We start from the raw sequence: 18,289 nt of genomic DNA on the forward strand, positions 1-18,289 counted from the left end.
TTTGTTTTGAGGAGGAAATATCCTTTGATGAAGAGGTACAAGGCTACATTATAGGATAAAGTACTGGATCAGGTAGAAGGACCAAAAAAAAAAAAAAAAAAAAAAAAAAAAAAAAAAAAAAAAAAAAAAAAAAAAAAAAAAACTTCGTTTTGAGGAGGAAATATCCTTTGATGTAGAGGTACAAGGCTACATTATAGGATAAAGTACTGGCTCAGTTAGAAGGACCAAAAAGTTGGAAAAAAAAAAAAAAAAAAAAAAAAACCTTGTTTTGAGGGGGAAATATCCTTTGATGTAGATGTAAAAGGCTAGATTATAGGATAAAGTACTGGCTCCGTTAAAAGGACCAAGAAGTTGGAAAAAAAAAAAAAAAAAAAAAAAAAAAAAAAAAAAAAAAAAAAAAAAAAAAAAAAAAAAAAATAACTTTGTTTTTAAGAGGAAATATCCTTTGATGTAGAGGTACAAGGCTACATTATAGGATAAAGAACGTGCTCAGTTAGAAGGACCAAGAAGTTGGTCAATAGAAGATAAAAAAGAAAAAATAACTTTGTTTTGAGGAGGAAATATCCTTTGATGTAGAGATACAAGGCTACATTATAGGATAAAGTACGGGCTCAGTTAGAAGGACCAAAAAGTTGGACAATAGAAGATAAAAAAGAGAAAAGAATTTTGTTTTGAGAAGGAAATATCCTTTGATGTAGAGGTACAAGGCTACATTATAGGATAAAGTACGGGCTCAGTTAGAAGGACCAAGAAGTTGGTCAATAGAAGATAAAAAAGAAAAAAGAACTTTGTTTTGAGGAGGAAATATCCTTTGATGTAGAGGTACAAGGCTACATTATAGGATAAAGTACAGGCTCAGTTAGAAGGACTAAGAAGTTGGTCAATAGAAAATAAAAAAGAAAAAAGAACTTTGTTTTTAGGAGGAAATATCCTTTGATGTAGAGGTACAAGGCTACATTATAGGATAAAGTACGGGCACAGCTGGAAGGACTAAAAAGTTGGACAATAGAAGATAAAAAAGAAAAAAGAACTTTGTTTTCAGAAGGAAATATCCTTTGATATAGAGGTACAAGGCTACATTATAGGATAAAGTACGGGCTCAGTTACAAGAACCAAGAAGTTGAACAATAGAATATAAAAAAGAAAAAAGAACTTTGTTTTGAGAAGGAAATATCCTTTGATGTAGAGGTACAAGGCTACAGTATAGGATAAAGTATGGTCTCAGTGGGAAGGACCAAGTAGTTGGACTAAGGAAGATGAAAAAAAAGGAGCTTTATTTTGAGGAGGAAATATCCTTTGATGTAGAGGTACAAGGCTACATTATAGGATAAAGTACAGGCTCAGTGGGAAGGACCAAGTAGTTGGACTAAGGAAGATGAAAAAAAAATGAACTTTGTTTTGAGGAGGAAATATCCTTTGATGTAGAGGTACAAGGCTACATTATAGGATAAAGTACGGGCTCAGTGGGAAGGACCAAGTAGTTGGACTAAGGAAGATGAAAAAAAAAGGAACTTTGTTTTGAGGAGGAAATATCCTTTGATGTAGAGGTACAAGGCTACATTATAGGATAAAGTACGGGCTCAGTGGGAAGGACCAAGTAGTTGGACTAAGGAAGATGAAAAAAAAGGAACTTTGTTTTGAGGAAGAAATATCCTTTGATGTAGAGGTACAAGGCTACATTATAGGATAAAGTACGGGCTCAGTTACAAGGACCAAGTAGTTGGACTAAGGAAGATGAAAAAAAAAGGAACTTTGTTTTGAGGAGAAAATATCCTTTGATGTAGAGGTACAAGGCTACATTATAGGATAAAGTACAGGCTCAGTGGGAAGGACCAAGTAGTTGGACTAAGGAAGATGAAAAAAAAAAGGAACTTTGTTTTGAGGAGGAAATATCCTTTGATGTAGAGGTACAAGGCTACATTATAGGATAAAGTACAGTCTCAGTGGGAAGGACCAAGTAGTTGGACTAAGGAAGATGAAAAAAAAAGGAACTTTGTTTTGAGGAGGAAATATCCTTTGATGTAGAGGTACAAGGCTACATTATAGGATAAAGTACGGGCTCAGTGGGAAGGACCAAGTAGTTGGACTAAGGAAGATGAAAAAAAAAAGCAACTTTGTTTTGAGGAAGAAATATCCTTTGATGTAGAGGTACAAGGCTACATTATAGGATAAAGTACGGGCTCAGTTACAAGGACCAAGTAGTTGGACTAAGGAAGATGAAAAAAAAAGGAACTTTGTTTTGAGGAGGAAATATCCTTTGATGTAGAGGTACAAGGCTACATTATAGGATAAAGTACTAGCTCAGTGGGAAGGACCAAGTAGTTGGACTAAGGAAGAAGAAAAAAAAGGAACTTTGTTTTGAGGAGGAAATATCCTTTGATGTAGAGGTACAAGGCTATATTATAGGATAAATTACGGGCTCAGTTAGAAGGACCAAGTAGTTGGACAATAAAAGATAAAAAAAGAAAAAGAATTTTGTTTTGAGGAGGAAATATCCTTTGATGTAGAGGTACAAGGCTACATTATAGGATAAAGTACAGACTCAGTTAGAAGGACCAAGTAGTTGGACAATAGAAGATAAAAAAAAAGGAACTTTGTTTTGAGGAGGAAATATCCTTTGATGTAGAGGTACAAGGCTACTTTATAGGATAAAGTACGGAGTCAGATAGAAGGACTAAATAGTTGGACAATAGAAGATAAAAAAGAAAAAAGAACTTTGTTTTGAGGAGGAAATATCCTTTGATGTAGAGGTACAAGGGTACATTATAGGATAAAGTACAGACTCAGTGGGAAGGACCAAGTAGTTGGACTAATGAAGATGAAAAAAAAAGGAACTTTGTTTTGAGAAGGAAATATCCTTTGATGTAGAGGTACAAGGCTACATTATAGGATAAAGTACGGGCTCAGTTAGAAGGACCAAGTAGTTGGACTAAGGAAGATGAAAAAAAAAAGGAACTTTGTTTTGAGGAGGAAATATCCTTTGATGTAGAGGTACAAGGCTACATTATAGGATAAAGTACGGGCTCAGTTAGAAGGACCAAGTAGTTGGACTAAGGAAGATGAAAAAAAAGGAACTTTGTTTTGAGGAGGAAATATCCTTTGATGTAGAGGTACAAGGCTACATTATAGGATAAAGTACGGGCTCAGTTAGAAGGACCAAGTAGTTTGACTAAGGAAGATGAAAAAAAAAAAGAGCTTTGTTTTGAGGAGGAAATATCCTTTGATGTAGAGGTACAAGGCTACATTATAGGATAAAGACCTAGCTCAGTGGGAAGGACCAAGTAGTTGGACTAAGGAAGATGAAAAAAAAAAAAGGAACTTTGTTTTGAGGAGGAAATATCCTTTGATGTAGAGGTACAAGGCTACATTATAGGATAAAGTAATAGCTCAGTGGGAAGGACCAAGTAGTTGGACTAAGGAAGATGAAAAAAAAAAAAGGAACTTTGTTTTGAGGAGGAAATATCCTTTGATGTAGAGGTACAAGGCTACATTATAGGATAAAGTAATAGCTCAGTGGGAAGGACCAAGTAGTTGGACTAAGGAAGATGAAAAAAAAAAAGAACTTTGTTTTGAGGAGGAAATATCCTTTGATGTAGAGGTACAAGGGTACATTATAGGATAAAGTACAGACTCAGTGGGAAGGACCAAGTAGTTGGACTAATGAAGATGAAAAAAAAAGGAACTTTGTTTTGAGAAGGAAATATCCTTTGATGTAGAGGTACAAGGCTACATTATAGGATAAAGTACGGGCTCAGTTAGAAGGACCAAGTAGTTGGACTAAGGAAGATGAAAAAAAAAAGGAACTTTGTTTTGAGGAGGAAATATCCTTTGATGTAGAGGTACAAGGCTACATTATAGGATAAAGTACGGGCTCAGTTAGAAGGACCAAGTAGTTGGACTAAGGAAGATGAAAAAAAAAGGAACTTTGTTTTGAGGAGGAAATATCCTTTGATGTAGAGGTACAAGGCTACATTATAGGATAAAGTACGGGCTCAGTTAGAAGGACCAAGTAGTTTGACTAAGGAAGATGAAAAAAAAAAGAGCTTTGTTTTGAGGAGGAAATATCCTTTGATGTAGAGGTACAAGGCTACATTATAGGATAAAGTACTAGCTCAGTGGGAAGGACCAAGTAGTTGGACTAAGGAAGATGAAAAAAAAAAAAGGAACTTTGTTTTGAGGAGGAAATATCCTTTGATGTAGAGGTACAAGGCTACATTATAGGATAAAGTAATAGCTCAGTGGGAAGGACCAAGTAGTTGGACTAAGGAAGATGAAAAAAAAAAAGGAACTTTGTTTTGAGGAGGAAATATCCTTTGATGTAGAGGTACAAGGCTACATTATAGGATAAAGTACGGACTCAGTGGGAAGGACCAAGTAGTTTGACTAAGGAAGATGAAAAAAAAGGAGCTTTGTTTTGAGGAGGAAATATCTTTTGATGTAGAGGTACAAGGCTACATTATAGGATAAAGTACGGGCTCAGTTAGAAGGACCAAGTAGTTGGACTAAGGAAGATGAAAAAAAAAAAGAACTTTGTTTTGAGGAGGAAATATCTTTTGATGTAGAGGTACAAGGCTACATTATAGGATAAAGTACTAGCTCAGTGGGAAGGACCAAGTAGTTGGACTAAGGAAGATGGAAAAAAAAGAACTTTGTTTTGAGGAGGAAATATCCTTTGATGTAGAGGTACAAGGCTACATTATAGGATAAAGTACTAGCTCAGTGGGAAGGACCAAGTAGTTGGACTAAGGAAGATGAAAAAAAAAGGAATTTTGTTTTGAGGAGGAAATATCCTTTGATGTAGAGGTACAAGGCTACATTATAGAATAAAGTACGGACTCATTGGGAAGGACCAAGTAGTTTGACTAAGGAAGATGAAAAAAAAAAGGAACTTTGTTTTGAGGAGGAAATATCTTTTGATGTAGAGGTACAAGGCTACATTATAGGATAAAGTACGGTCTCGGTGGGAAGGACCAAGTAGTTGGACTAAGGAAGATGAAAGAAAAAAGGAACTTTGTTTTGAGGAGGAAATATCCTTTGATGTAGAGGTACAAGGCTACATTATAGGATAAAGTACTGACTCAGTGGGAAGGACCAAGTAGCTGGACTAAAGAAGATGAGAAAAAAAAAAGGAGCTTTGTTTTGAGGAGGAAATATCCTTTGATGTAGAGGTACAAGGCTATATTATAGGATAAAGTACTGACTCAGTGGGAAGGACCAAGTAGCTGGACTAAAGAAGATGAGAAAAAAAAAGGAGCTTTGTTTTGAGGAGGAAATATCCTTTGATGTAGAGGTACAAGGCTACATTATAGGATAAAGTACGGGCTCAGTTAGAAGGACCAAGTAGTTGCACTAAGGAAGATGAAAAAAAAAGGAACTTTGTTTTGAGGAGGAAATATCCTTTGATGTAGAGGTACAAGGCTACAATATAGGATAAAGTACTAGCTCAGTGGGAAGGACCAAGTAGTTGGACTAAGGAAGATGAAAAAAAAAGGAACTTTGTTTTGAGGAGGAAATATCCTTTGATGTAGAGGTACAAGGCTACATTATAGGATAAAGTACTAGCTCAGTGGGAAGGACCAAGTAGTTGGACTAAGGAAGATGAAAAAAAAAGGAACTTTGTTTTGAGGAGGAAATATCCTTTGATGTAGAGGTACAAGGCTACATTATAGGATAAAGTACGGACTCATTGGGAAGGACCAAGTAGTTTGACTAAGGAAGATGAAAAAAAAAGGAGCTTTGTTTTGAGGAGGAAATATCTTTTGATGTAGAGTTACAAGGCTACATTATAGGATAAAGTACGGTCTCGGTGGGAAGGACCAAGTAGTTGGACTAAGGAAGATGAAAGAAAAAAGGAACTTTGTTTTGAGGAGGAAATATCCTTTGATGTAGAGGTACAAGGCTACATTATAGGATAAAGTACTAGCTCAGTGGGAAGGACCAAGTAGTTGGACTAAGGAAGATGAAAAAAAAAGGAACTTTGTTTTGAGGAGGAAATATCCTTTGATGTAGAGGTACAAGGCTACATTATAGGATAAAGTACGGACTCAGTGGGAAGGACCAAGTAGTTTGACTAAGGAAGATGAAAAAAAAGGAGCTTTGTTTTGAGGAGGAAATATCTTTTGATGTAGAGGTACAAGGCTACATTATAGGATAAAGTACGGACTCAGTGGGAAGGACCAAGTAGTTTGACTAAGGAAGATGAAAAAAAAGGAGCTTTGTTTTGAGGAGGAAATATCCTTTGATGTAGAGGTACAAGGCTACATTATAGGATAAAGTACGGTCTCGGTGGGAAGGACCAAGTAGTTGGACTAAGGAAGATGAAAGAAAAAAGGAACTTTGTTTTGAGGAGGAAATATCCTTTGATGTAGAGGTACAAGGCTACATTATAGGATAAAGTACGGTCTCGGTGGGAAGGACCAAGTAGTTGGACTAAGGAAGATGAAAGAAAAAAGGAACTTTGTTTTGAGGAGGAAATATCCTTTGATGTAGAGGTACAAGGCTACATTATAGGATAAAGTACGGTCTCGGTGGGAAGGACCAAGTAGTTGGACTAAGGAAGATGAAAGAAAAAAGGAACTTTGTTTTGAGGAGGAAATATCCTTTGATGTAGAGGTACAAGGCTACATTATAGGATAAAGTACGGTCTCGGTGGGAAGGACCAAGTAGTTGGACTAAGGAAGATGAAAGAAAAAAGGAACTTTGTTTTGAGGAGGAAATATCCTTTGATGTAGAGGTACAAGGCTACATTATAGGATAAAGTACGGTCTCGGTGGGAAGGACCAAGTAGTTGGACTAAGGAAGATGAAAAAAAAAAGGAGCTTTGTTTTGAGGAGGAAATATCTTTTGATGTAGAGGTACAAGGCTACATTATAGGATAAAGTACTGACTCAGTGGGAAGGACCAAGTAGCTGGACTAAGGAAGATGAGAAAAAAAAAAGGAGCTTTGTTTTGAGGAGGAAATATCCTTTGATGTAGAGGTACAAGGCTACATTATAGGATAAAGTACGGGCTCAGTTAGAAGGACCAAGTAGTTGCACTAAGGAAGATGAAAAAAAAAAAGAACTTTGTTTTGAGGAGGAAATATCTTTCGATGTAGAGGTACAAGGCTACATTATAGGATAAAGTACTGACTCAGTGGGAAGGACCAAGTAGCTGGACTAAAGAAGATGAGAAAAAAAAAGGAGCTTTGTTTTGAGGAGGAAATATCCTTTGATGTAGAGGTACAAGGCTACATTATAGGATAAAGTACGGGCTCAGTTAGAAGGACCAAGTAGTTGCACTAAGGAAGATGAAAAAAAAAAGAACTTTGTTTTGAGGAGGAAATATCTTTCGATGTAGAGGTACAAGGCTACAATATAGGATAAAGTACTAGCTCAGTGGGAAGGACCAAGTAGTTGGACTAAGGAAGATGGAAAAAAAAAAAGAACTTTGTTTTGAGGAGGAAATATCCTTTGATGTAGAGGTACAAGGCTACATTATAGGATAAAGTACGGGCTCAGTGGGAAGGACCAAGTAGCTGGACTAAGGGAGATGAAAAAAAAAGGAACTTTGTTTTGAGGAGGAAATATCCTTTGATGTAGAGGTACAAGGCTACAATATAGGATAAAGTATGGGCTCAGTGGGAAGGACCAAGTAGCTGGACTAAGGGAGATGAAAAAAAAAGGAACTTTGTTTTGAGGAGGAAATATCCTTTGATGTAGAGGTACAAGGCTACAATATAGGATAAAGTACTAGCTCAGTGGGAAGGACCAAGTAGTTGGACTAAGGAAGATATATAAAAAAGGAACTTTGTTTTGAGGAGGAAATATCCTTTGATGTAGAGGTACAAGGCTACAATATAGGATAAATTACTAGCTCAGTGGGAAGGACCAAGTAGTTGGACTAAGGAAGATGAAAAAAAAAGAACTTTGTTTTGAGGAGGAAATATCTTTTGATGTAGAGGTACAAGGCTACATTATAGCATAAAGTACTAGCTCAGTGGGAAGGACCAAGTAGTTGGACTAAGGAAGATGAAAAAAAAAAGAACTTTGTTTTGAGGAGGAAATATCCTTTAATGTAGAGGTACAAGGCTACATTATAGGATAAAGTACTGGCTCAGTTAGAAGGACCAAGTAGTTGGACTAAGGAAGATGAAAAAAAAGGAGCTTTGTTTTGAGGAGGAAATATCCTTTGATGTAGAGGTACAAGGCTACATTATAGGATAAAGTACGGGCTCAGTTAGAAGGAAAAAGTAGTTGGACTAAGGAATATGAAAAAAAAGGAGCTTTGTTTTTAGGAGGAAATATCCTTTGATGTAGAGGTACAAGGCTACATTATAGGATAAAGTACGGGCTCAGTGGGAAGGACCAAGTAGTTGGACTAAGGAAGATGAAAAAAAGGAGCTTTGTTTTAGGGAGGAAATATCCTTTGATGTAGAGGTACAAGGCTTTATTATAGGATAAAGTACAGGCTCAGTGGGAAGGACCAAGTAGTTGGACAAAGGAAGATGAAAAAAAAAGGAGCTTTGTTTTGAGGAGGAAATATCCTTTGATGTAGAGGTACAAGGCTACATTATATGATAAAGTACAGGCTCAGTGGGAAGGACCAAGTAGTTGGACAAAGGAAGATGAAAAAAAAAGCTGTGTTTTGAGGAGGAAATATCCTTTGATGTAGAGGTACAAGGCTACATTATAGGATAAAGTACGGGATAAGTGGGAAAGACCAAGTAGTTGGACCATAGAAGATGAAGAGAAAAGGGACTTCATTTTGAAGAGGAAATATCCTTTGATGTAGGAGTACAGGCCTTCATCATTGGATAAAGTACTGACTCAGTTGAAAGGACCAAGTAGCTGGACCATAGAAGATGAGGAGAATAATGAACTTTATTTTGATGAGGTAATATCCTTTGATGTAGAGGTACAAGGCTACATTATTAGATTAAATGTTTGGCTTAATTGCCTGGTCTAAAGAAGCTTTCCTTTATTTTCTGGCTTCATGCTGCTTTTATGAAATGAGGTAGTGTTGAGGAGGGTCGTGGGAACCATGCTGACTTTTGTTTTTCTCAAAAATGGAAGTTGGCTGAACTCACCTGATGAGCCCTTTGGTAAGGGCGAAACCCTCAAATGGTGTGTTTTGATAAAAAAAATTATATATATATATATATATAAATATATATATATATATATGTGTATATATATATATATATATATATATATATATATATATATATATATATATATATATATATATATATATATATATATAATGTATATATATACATATATATATATATATATATATATATATATATATATATATATATATATATATATATATATATATTTTCGTGTATGTAAATATCTACCATAATGGCATTCAATACCCAATTCTACCGGTAGGAATGTGTATCCAATTGATTTTCCTTTATGATAAATGCTTCTGGCTGAGTAAGGATTCGAATCTATGTCCTAAGCCGCAACAATCCCTACAGGGATGACTTTACCCATCCTAAAGTAGTCCCTGCAGGCACTGTTTCGACTCCTGGTATAGTTTGGAATCCTTGCTCAGCCAGAAGCATTCATCATAAGTGAATTTCCACTGGATACACATTCCTACAGGTAGAATTGGTTAATGAATGCCATTGTGGTAGATACTTGCAATGATTAAAATCACGAACGTTAGTAATACATATTTATAACAGCTTATGTCAACAAGATTACTGTATACCATGAGAGAGAGAGAGAGAGAGAGAGAGAGAGAGAGAGAGAGAGAGAGAGAGAGAGGGGGGGGGGAATTTATTATCCGTCCTTACAAAAAAGATACGAGGGGTTTTAATGAAAATTAAAATAATAAGTTATATAGATATCAAAATTAATATTTTAATTTTCTCCATAGTAACATTTCTAAGTGACGAGAAATCATAGGTTTAAATTCCTACATGAACAAACATTTTTTGTCATTTCTCGTATATCCAAAATAATATATATATATTTGAATTCGGCGATCATCTTTATTGAAGCTATAACATTTCTGCCACAGAGAGAGAGAGAGAGAGAGAGAGAGAGAGAGAGAGAGAGAGAGAGAGAGAGAGAGAGAGAGAGAGAGAGAGAGAGAGAGAGAATCATATTTTAGTAGATTGCTTAATGAGTTAGTTATAATGCACAAACCAGAAGACGACGAGTGCAAGATGTTTTATTCTCCAAACTGTAATGGTTCTTATGATAAGGAGCAATAAGGTGGTTTTCTTAAGTCTGTTTGAAGTGGCATAGGCCTTTTTAACAAATTAAACCATCTTTTCTTTACTGCAAACCTTTTATCCTTAGAAATAGCTCTCTCTCTCTCTCTCTCTCTCTCTCTCTCTCTCTCTCTCTCTCTCTCTCTCTCTCTCTCTCTCTCACCTTCTACAACCACCTACATTGAGAAGTATAAGAGAAAATGCAATGTTCAATTAAAGGTCTGAAGAGTTATTACAAAACACTACAAAATATTACTTGTCCTGTACTCACCATCCAATGGCATGAAGCTGTTGTGTCTCGCTTTTCCTGTTGAAAGAGAAAAGACAGGATTAGTCTAATGATTTTGTTACAAATATACAAAATATCCTAAGTTCATATGGTAGCCTAATGTGGCATATATGGAATGATTAGCTAAAACATTTTGAAAATCGGTATTATAACATATACACAGTATAATAATATATAAATAGAAATAACTCAGATATAAATAGTTGTTGGATGAAATTAAAAAGTCAAGACGAAGACTTAATGGTATGTATAATAAACTATTTCAAAAGTTCAAACTTGCAATAAATGTTTTTATGTTGAACAGGCTAACGTAAGTCTTTTTATATGTGAAATATTTACTGTAATGTTGTTAATGTTTCTAAAATATTTTATTCATATTGTACATCACTTCTTATATCATTTATCTATTTCCCTATGTACTTTCCTCACTGGGCTATTTTTCCCCGTTGGAGCCCTTTGGCTTATAGCATCTTGCTTTTTCTAACTAGGGTTGTAGGTTAGCTAGTAATAATAATAATAATAATAACAAGTGAGCAAGTCCTGAACGCGGACATGGTCCTCGTAGAGGACATACCTCCGCCAAGGTGACCTAGAGCGCCATATGTCCTAGAATCATGAATTGATGTGACTTCGACCTTCACATGACCTTGACCTTCACGTGACCTTCAAGTGACCTTGACCTTCACGTGACCTTGACCTTCACATGACCTTGGCTTCAAGTGACCTTGATCTTCAAATGTACTTGACCTTCACGTGACCTTGACCTTCAGGTGACCTTGACCTTCACGTGACCTTGACCTTCACGTGACCTTGACCTTCAAGTGACCTGCTTGACTTTTGACCTTCAAGTGATCTTTGTTCATTTGCCACTGATACTTAATATGACATTGATATAATGCACCAATATGACCTTGACCTTTGACCTTTATAAATTTGAACATCACCCATGGGTTGCGCCTGGACTAGGACTTCCCTGTTGGCTTATGCAAAAGTCAGTGCTTTATTTCTGTCTCTTGATATGGCCACTTATGTCATAGTGACACCAGTGACCCCTGTGACCTTGACCTTGGGGTGACCTTGACCAAAATTTAATCAGTTCTTCCATACACATTGGGGAACTACTTGGCCAAGTTTGAAGTGATTCCGTGTAGAAATGTGGCCTCTACGTTGTCCACAGACAGACAGACAAACAGAGAAACAAACAAACAAACAAACCGAACCGAAAACATAACCTCCTGGCGGAGGTAATAATGTCCCAATTTACAAGTTACTCACAAACTCTACGTATCAGGACTACAGTATCCTTGGAGAGTTCTTAGCCAATTCCTAAATGCTAATATTTGAACATCTGAAACCTAGTCTACTGAAATAAACCTTATGGCAAAATCTATGGAAATTTGTTGGCCTTTCAGGGAGATACTTAAGTCAGGCACTGGAGCCTGGGAGGCCGTTCAATAGCTCTGTGAAACTGGAGGAAACTCTGCAGTTGTTGTATGAAAGGAAGTCAAATGACTGGACACCAAGATGCAAGAATTGAAATGAACACTGAAGTAGAGTTCAAGGTTAAAATTTAGATACAGATAGGGGTTGAAATGACAATGAAAACACATTTAAGTAATGCCTACAGTGCTCTTGCTTTAGGTGCATTGATGGCATTATTCCTCCCTATGGAGAATGTGGCACTAAAATTTCTTTAATTAGAGTAATTTATAAATGCTGATTCGGCTTTCACCCTTCACATCTTATACAGATAAGCAAGAGAATACAAGTTTGTTGGGGAAGTAAAATCTCGAGTCCCTTCATGATAACAGCCAGGATATTCACGTTCACATCCTTCTGTAGGGACTTAAAAATGTGAACTGGGAAGACCCTAAGGTACTTGTATAACAGATGTAGAAAAGGCAACTATAACGTTCAGTATCTTATCCAGTTCAGGAGTTTTGGGAATTTATCGGAGATAAATATTAAACAGAATACCTATTCGACTACAGGATGCTGGGCTTAAACAAGGAAAATAACACAGCGAGGAAAGGAAATAAGGAAAAGTATAGAAAAATGTGCCTAAGTGTACCTTCAAATAAAAGAAGGGCTAAAAGTCCAGGTTCAAACTAAAAAAATAAAATAAAAAAGGCTATTTGACATATAATCTCTCTTACTTTGGTATGAGCATATCTCAGAAAAAAAGAAATTGTCCGCTAGCACAGTTGGGTGATTTCGTCTGTGAAATATATGATAAAATTAACGTTGCTACTCTCCAATATTTTCTTCAAACATACCGTATCTGATAAAGTCAACCAGAAGTCAATTTCAACAATCTCTAACGAATCCCTATGACAAAATTTTATCTCATGCAGTTGTTCAAACTCTGCTAGTGAGGGCGTGAAACATACTCAAGAAGTACCAGAGACATAAAGGAAGTTACCCTCAGTACAACGTTGACGTCCCTCCGTTTGACACAAGCAAAACATGCTTCTTTTTCTTTGACCATCCTCTATACTTGGCAAATGGAAACTTATAAACCGACGATACACAAGATATTCTTCTTTGTCTACATCTTTTCCCACTTCTATGTGGGGTCGATGTTTCTGGCCAGCTTTCTCTATCTACCTCTGTTCCACACTTCATCACTGGTTAATCCCTTTGATCGAAGGTCATCCTTGATACAGTCCACCCACTTCGCTTTGGTCTCCCTCTCTTTCTCGTTCCCTGTACCTCCATTTCCATCACTCTCCTCCCAATATACTGTTCATCTCTTCTCATGACATGACCATACCACCTCAGTCTACTTTCTTGGATCTTATCTGATAGTTTTCTAAATAAATGAATAAATAAACGAGTTGTTATCATGATTATTATTATTTATTTTAGTAGTATTATCATAAGTAGAGAATCACAATAAAAACAAAACGAAACCATATTTTATAGCGTTATTACATCCCACAAGTTTCAGGAATAACAGAATGGGTCCTTAGATATCGCAAAAGAAGTAGGGAAGGAAGAGAAGACGATGGGTTAACAAACTAAGAAAGTGAGCTGGTATAGACAGGCATAGAAAGACCACAAACAGAGGCAAGTGGAAGGACATGTCTGAGGCCTTTGCTCTGCAGTAGACTAGTTACTTCTGATGTGAAACACACACACATACAAACACACACACACACACACACACACACACACACACACACACACACACATATATATATATATATATATATATATATATATATATATATATATATATATATATATATATATATATAAACAAATGTAGCCGTTTTAATCCATGTCTGGACAAAGGCTTCAGACATGTCCTTAGCCATGTCTGGGATCTGGCCATTTTCATCACCACGTGGGCCATTGTGGGTTGGTGATGGTAGAGACTTTAATCAAATCACTGACAGCAAACCAACTTAGTAAGGGTGGCCCTGACTAGTACAACTCTGCTGATCATGGCGATACTCAAACCCTTTCACCACGTTAAGGTACCCTACTCAGAAAGTGATATATATATATATATATATATATATATATATATATATATATATATATATATATATATATATAGAGAGAGAGAGAGAGAGAGAGAGAGAGAGAGAGAGAGAGAGAGAGAGAGTAGGCGTAGCTTCGGTGTCTGGGGACTAAGGGAGATACTGCAAAGAACCCTTTAAAATGCCTACAGTTAACCGTCTGATATGCAATAATGGCACTAGCCTTATATGGGATGGCTGCTATAAGATATAGGAACTAGCATTTGCTGTTCAACTTATTCAGTAAAGGAAATAGGCATTTTTCCAAAAAGTCAGCCTAGGCCTATGGTGATTTTACGTAGTTGAGGTATGGCTGAAGGAGGTGTTCCTTCTCTGGGAATAATAGTTATTCCTCCAAGGTTTCCTACCGTCTAAGTTTATGCACGCATGTACGTACATACGTGCATAATATATTCCTACCAAAACAATTGAGACAACCAACTTCACCACCAACTCCACCAACACACCGCTTCTACGAATACACCACCAACCTATGTCACCAACACTCTCACCAAACGACACCATTCCTCTGTCCTTCATCTTCGCCAATACGATATTCTTATCTCTTATTTTAGGAAAATGAACATAAAATCAATTAGTTTTAGATACAAGACCTAACATGATCCTCCCTCTACCCCTCCATCATCACCAACAGACCACCAACAGTCCAACACTCCGCCAACTTCACGAATACACCATAAACGGATTCTCCTCACTAGGCAACTCTACGTTCAGCGGTGTCGCTGATTAGTCCCAGTTTCACCTCTAAACTCTAAAGTCTCACTTGATAACGTTTGTCAGTTACACTATATTGAACTGAGGAGGAATGTGCTATCATACTGAATGATTTGTTAAAACTATGACCATTAATTAAGGAGAAACGGATATAGATTAGGCCTAGGCATACCGTAAGCTAAAAGCCTTTGGCTTATAAGTTTACGTAAGAAAGTAACTACTGTATTTTTAAACCCCTACATTATATAATGCCGTTACTATAGATAGATTATCATAAAAGTTACATTACAATGACATAACAATTTTATAACTATATAAAATTATTCATAGCAATTAAAATTAACAATGGAAGTACGAACATAGATTAGGAACATCGAGTAGACTATGCTATATTGTATTTCAGGCTAAGATTTTTAGCCATTTACAGAAAAAAAAAAATAATATAATTCGTCCATTTTAAAATATCGTAGTAGTGATGTGATAAAATTAATTTTACACGAACATCACTTTTTACATTATTACAGAGCTTTGTATAGTGCAAACCATAAAAATGCATTCATAGAAGAAAATTAAAGTTATGAAACGACAGTATGAGTAGGTAAGCCTGTTTCATATAATCCTCACAGTATTGTCTACAAAAGTTTGACATAAATCAGATCACTGTTGGTCGTTTAACTGATCAGCAAAAATAGAAAAAATTTAAAGGGTGTAAGATGAGCTATTGGATATTCTGTATATATATATATATATATATATATATATATATATATATATATATATATATATATATATATATATATATATATGTGTGTGTGTGTGTGTGTGTGTGTATTGTATACATAACATTATGCTAGCTTAATAATGTCAATTAATATTTATTTTGTCTTTTTCGTGTAGTTCCCCCTTAACTGTACTTCCATAGCATTTACTCTGTAATCCTTGTTTGAACTGTGATTTTGTTTGTATTTAGCCCTCCTTGTTGAAGTGAAGTTTAGTCTTCTTTGGAAGTTAGAATTTGTATTAACTTTAGATTCACTTGTTCTGTGGAAGTGTTAAGGATTACTCTCTAAGGATCGGCAGTATTTTGTAAGTTGTCCCAGCAAGAAATTCTATTGTATGGCATTACTGTATTGTTTTAGCGTTTTTCGTTTCTGATTGTGATCGGTGGTGTTTTGGTATTTGCATTTACATGGCTTATCTATTTGTATATAATTTGTAGTAGCCCAGAGAATAGTGACTCCCTTTAGTTCAGTGTCTCTAGGGGTAAGGGTCAACTTACCTATTAAGGGTCAAATTGTCAATTAGTCTTAAACTATTTATCCTTGCTGGGTATGTACCTCGGAGGCTGCTTGTAGGTGAAAGCTAATCAATGAACATCATAGAAAGTAATCTTTGTAACTTTTTAAAGAATAACAGTAGTGTCTAATATGCTCATACTTTGATTACCGGTTTTGATAAGTAGGTTAAATCAGCTCACACTTACAAGCTGAGAATAGTCTTTTAGCAATTTTAAGAGGTATCCCATCAAACCTTGCAGATTTTACAATATAAGTTATTTTAATTAACATTACACCCCTAGAAGATTTTAAACCAGTGTCTAGTTGATGTGAATCTCCTGACGAAATTTTATGAAGATAGAAATTCCAGTGAAAGTTTTTAACATTACTACTTGAGATAGAATTAAATTCTTATTACCATAGAAGAATGACTGTAATTCTGACCTTCTAATCATGCAGGACCTTTAATACCTTTACCAGGTCCTTCAGTGTGGTAGTTATACTGTTATTGACTTTGATTAATTTTATTTCAGATTTAACTTCAACAGTGGCTTCACGTATACTATTGAAGCCTGGGGATAATCCAGTCTGGGGATAATCCAGTCTGGGGATAATCCAGTCTGGGGATAATCCAGTCTGGGGATAATCCAGTCTGGGGATAATCCAGTCTGGGGATAATCCAGTCTGTTGGAGGGAGACTATACAATTTCCCTCTTCCAAGACTTTAGCTGTGGAACTTCTAACTAGTTTCTTATAGGGAATGAGTTGGCAGAGCAGTAAAACCTCCTGGGTCTCGCCCTGCATCCTCGTCCAAAACCAGTTTAAGTGTCTGTCTATTTACATGATTGATGTTGGAAATGCCACAATTTTAATACTAAAAGGGTTATTATTAAGTATTCATGACAGAAACTGCTAAGTATGTCTTTCTGTAATCTGTAGGTATTATTTCAATACTGTTCTTCCCTTTGAAATTATAAATGCTGTTGCAACCTTTTAACCTTTATTTTTTTTTTTCAGATAGTTTGTTATTGATGACCTTTGTTGCACACAAAGTACGGGATGAAACATATTAATGAAGGTCAACCTTCCAAAAAAATTACCTAAATGTCTTGTAACTTGGCTCATGATGTTGGGAGCGGAATGATTGCACCGAAGGATGCTGACGTTACATACCACAAAGAATTGCCTCCTCCTATAAACACTGCAGTGCATGGTGTTATTGATATGGCTGGATTAATCTGAGGTCCTGTCCGAACCTTCAAGTTGCTGCACCTAGGTTTTCATCATCTCTAAGATCGACTGAAGTGGACAGAGGATTATCGACGTGCCTCTGAAGCTATCAAAAGCTTTTTTGATGTATGTTGAAGGCACCTGAATTCGACAAGCTGTTTATTATAACAATGATGTGGGTGTAGGAACAGTTTAGTTGCAGACTAGCAATTTATTTAATTCGCCCACTTTCTATTTCTTTAACTGAAGCCGCCTCAGAGTTCTTAAGAGTATAGTGGCGAAGGTTAGGGCCTTTTCATATTAAGTTAATTTATACATTTAATGTATAATTATTTCATTGTATTTAGTTTTTCTGACTAATCCATTGTCTTCTGTTAATAAAATTAAAACTCGATTAAAGGCTTACTTTGACCTACAACACTATAATATTGGGATATTTCATATAAAAATTAGAACCTTATTGCAGACATGCATTAAAGATGTCTACTATTGTTTCCGTATATAATAACTGGTGTATAAAAATGTTATCGTATTTTATTACTTGGATCCATAATGCTGTCCCCTATTAAGGGGAGGGAAGTTGTGAAATTTTGATTACTCTTAGCTTCTTAATTGTTCCCCCTTATGCATTCTCATGAAATTTACTATGATTGTTTGAACATAGTTTGTCATTTCTGCTGGGGTACAATTTGCTCCTTAGTTTGTAATTTGTTTTGATAGTATTTTTGAAGGTACTTTGTTCTAATAGTTGAGCTGTTTTGTTTTGGTATTCGTTCTTTTTCAAATTAAAAGATGGTTCAACTTCAGGTTTTTGTCTCCTTTATGTACTAAATCTTATTAGAGGACAGTCTCTATACTTAATGTTACCAGAAGAGTAAAAATACACATAAATGTGTATATATACATATATGTAATTAAGTATATCTATTTTTATGTACACTGCATTCTTTACAAGTGAGTACTTTAAATCATTGTTTTCAGCAAACCTGATGGAGAGTTAGAGAGGATCAGTGGATTC

The 18,289-nt window shown here is 35.8% G+C and overlaps 1 long non-coding RNA gene across 1 annotated transcript; it reads left to right on the top strand.

Moving 5' to 3' along the window:
- Positions 1-15,807: 15,807 nt before the first annotated feature.
- LOC137646748 (uncharacterized) lies at positions 15,808-17,168 on the top strand. Its single transcript, XR_011045441.1, has 2 exons — positions 15,808-15,850; positions 16,575-17,168. It is a non-coding gene; the product is annotated as an uncharacterized lncRNA (long non-coding RNA).
- The last annotated feature ends 1,121 nt before the right edge of the window (positions 17,169-18,289 follow it).

The sequence above is a fragment of the Palaemon carinicauda genome, chromosome 9, assembly GCF_036898095.1.
Source record: "Palaemon carinicauda isolate YSFRI2023 chromosome 9, ASM3689809v2, whole genome shotgun sequence".
Taxonomy (NCBI): Eukaryota; Metazoa; Arthropoda; class Malacostraca; order Decapoda; family Palaemonidae; genus Palaemon; species Palaemon carinicauda.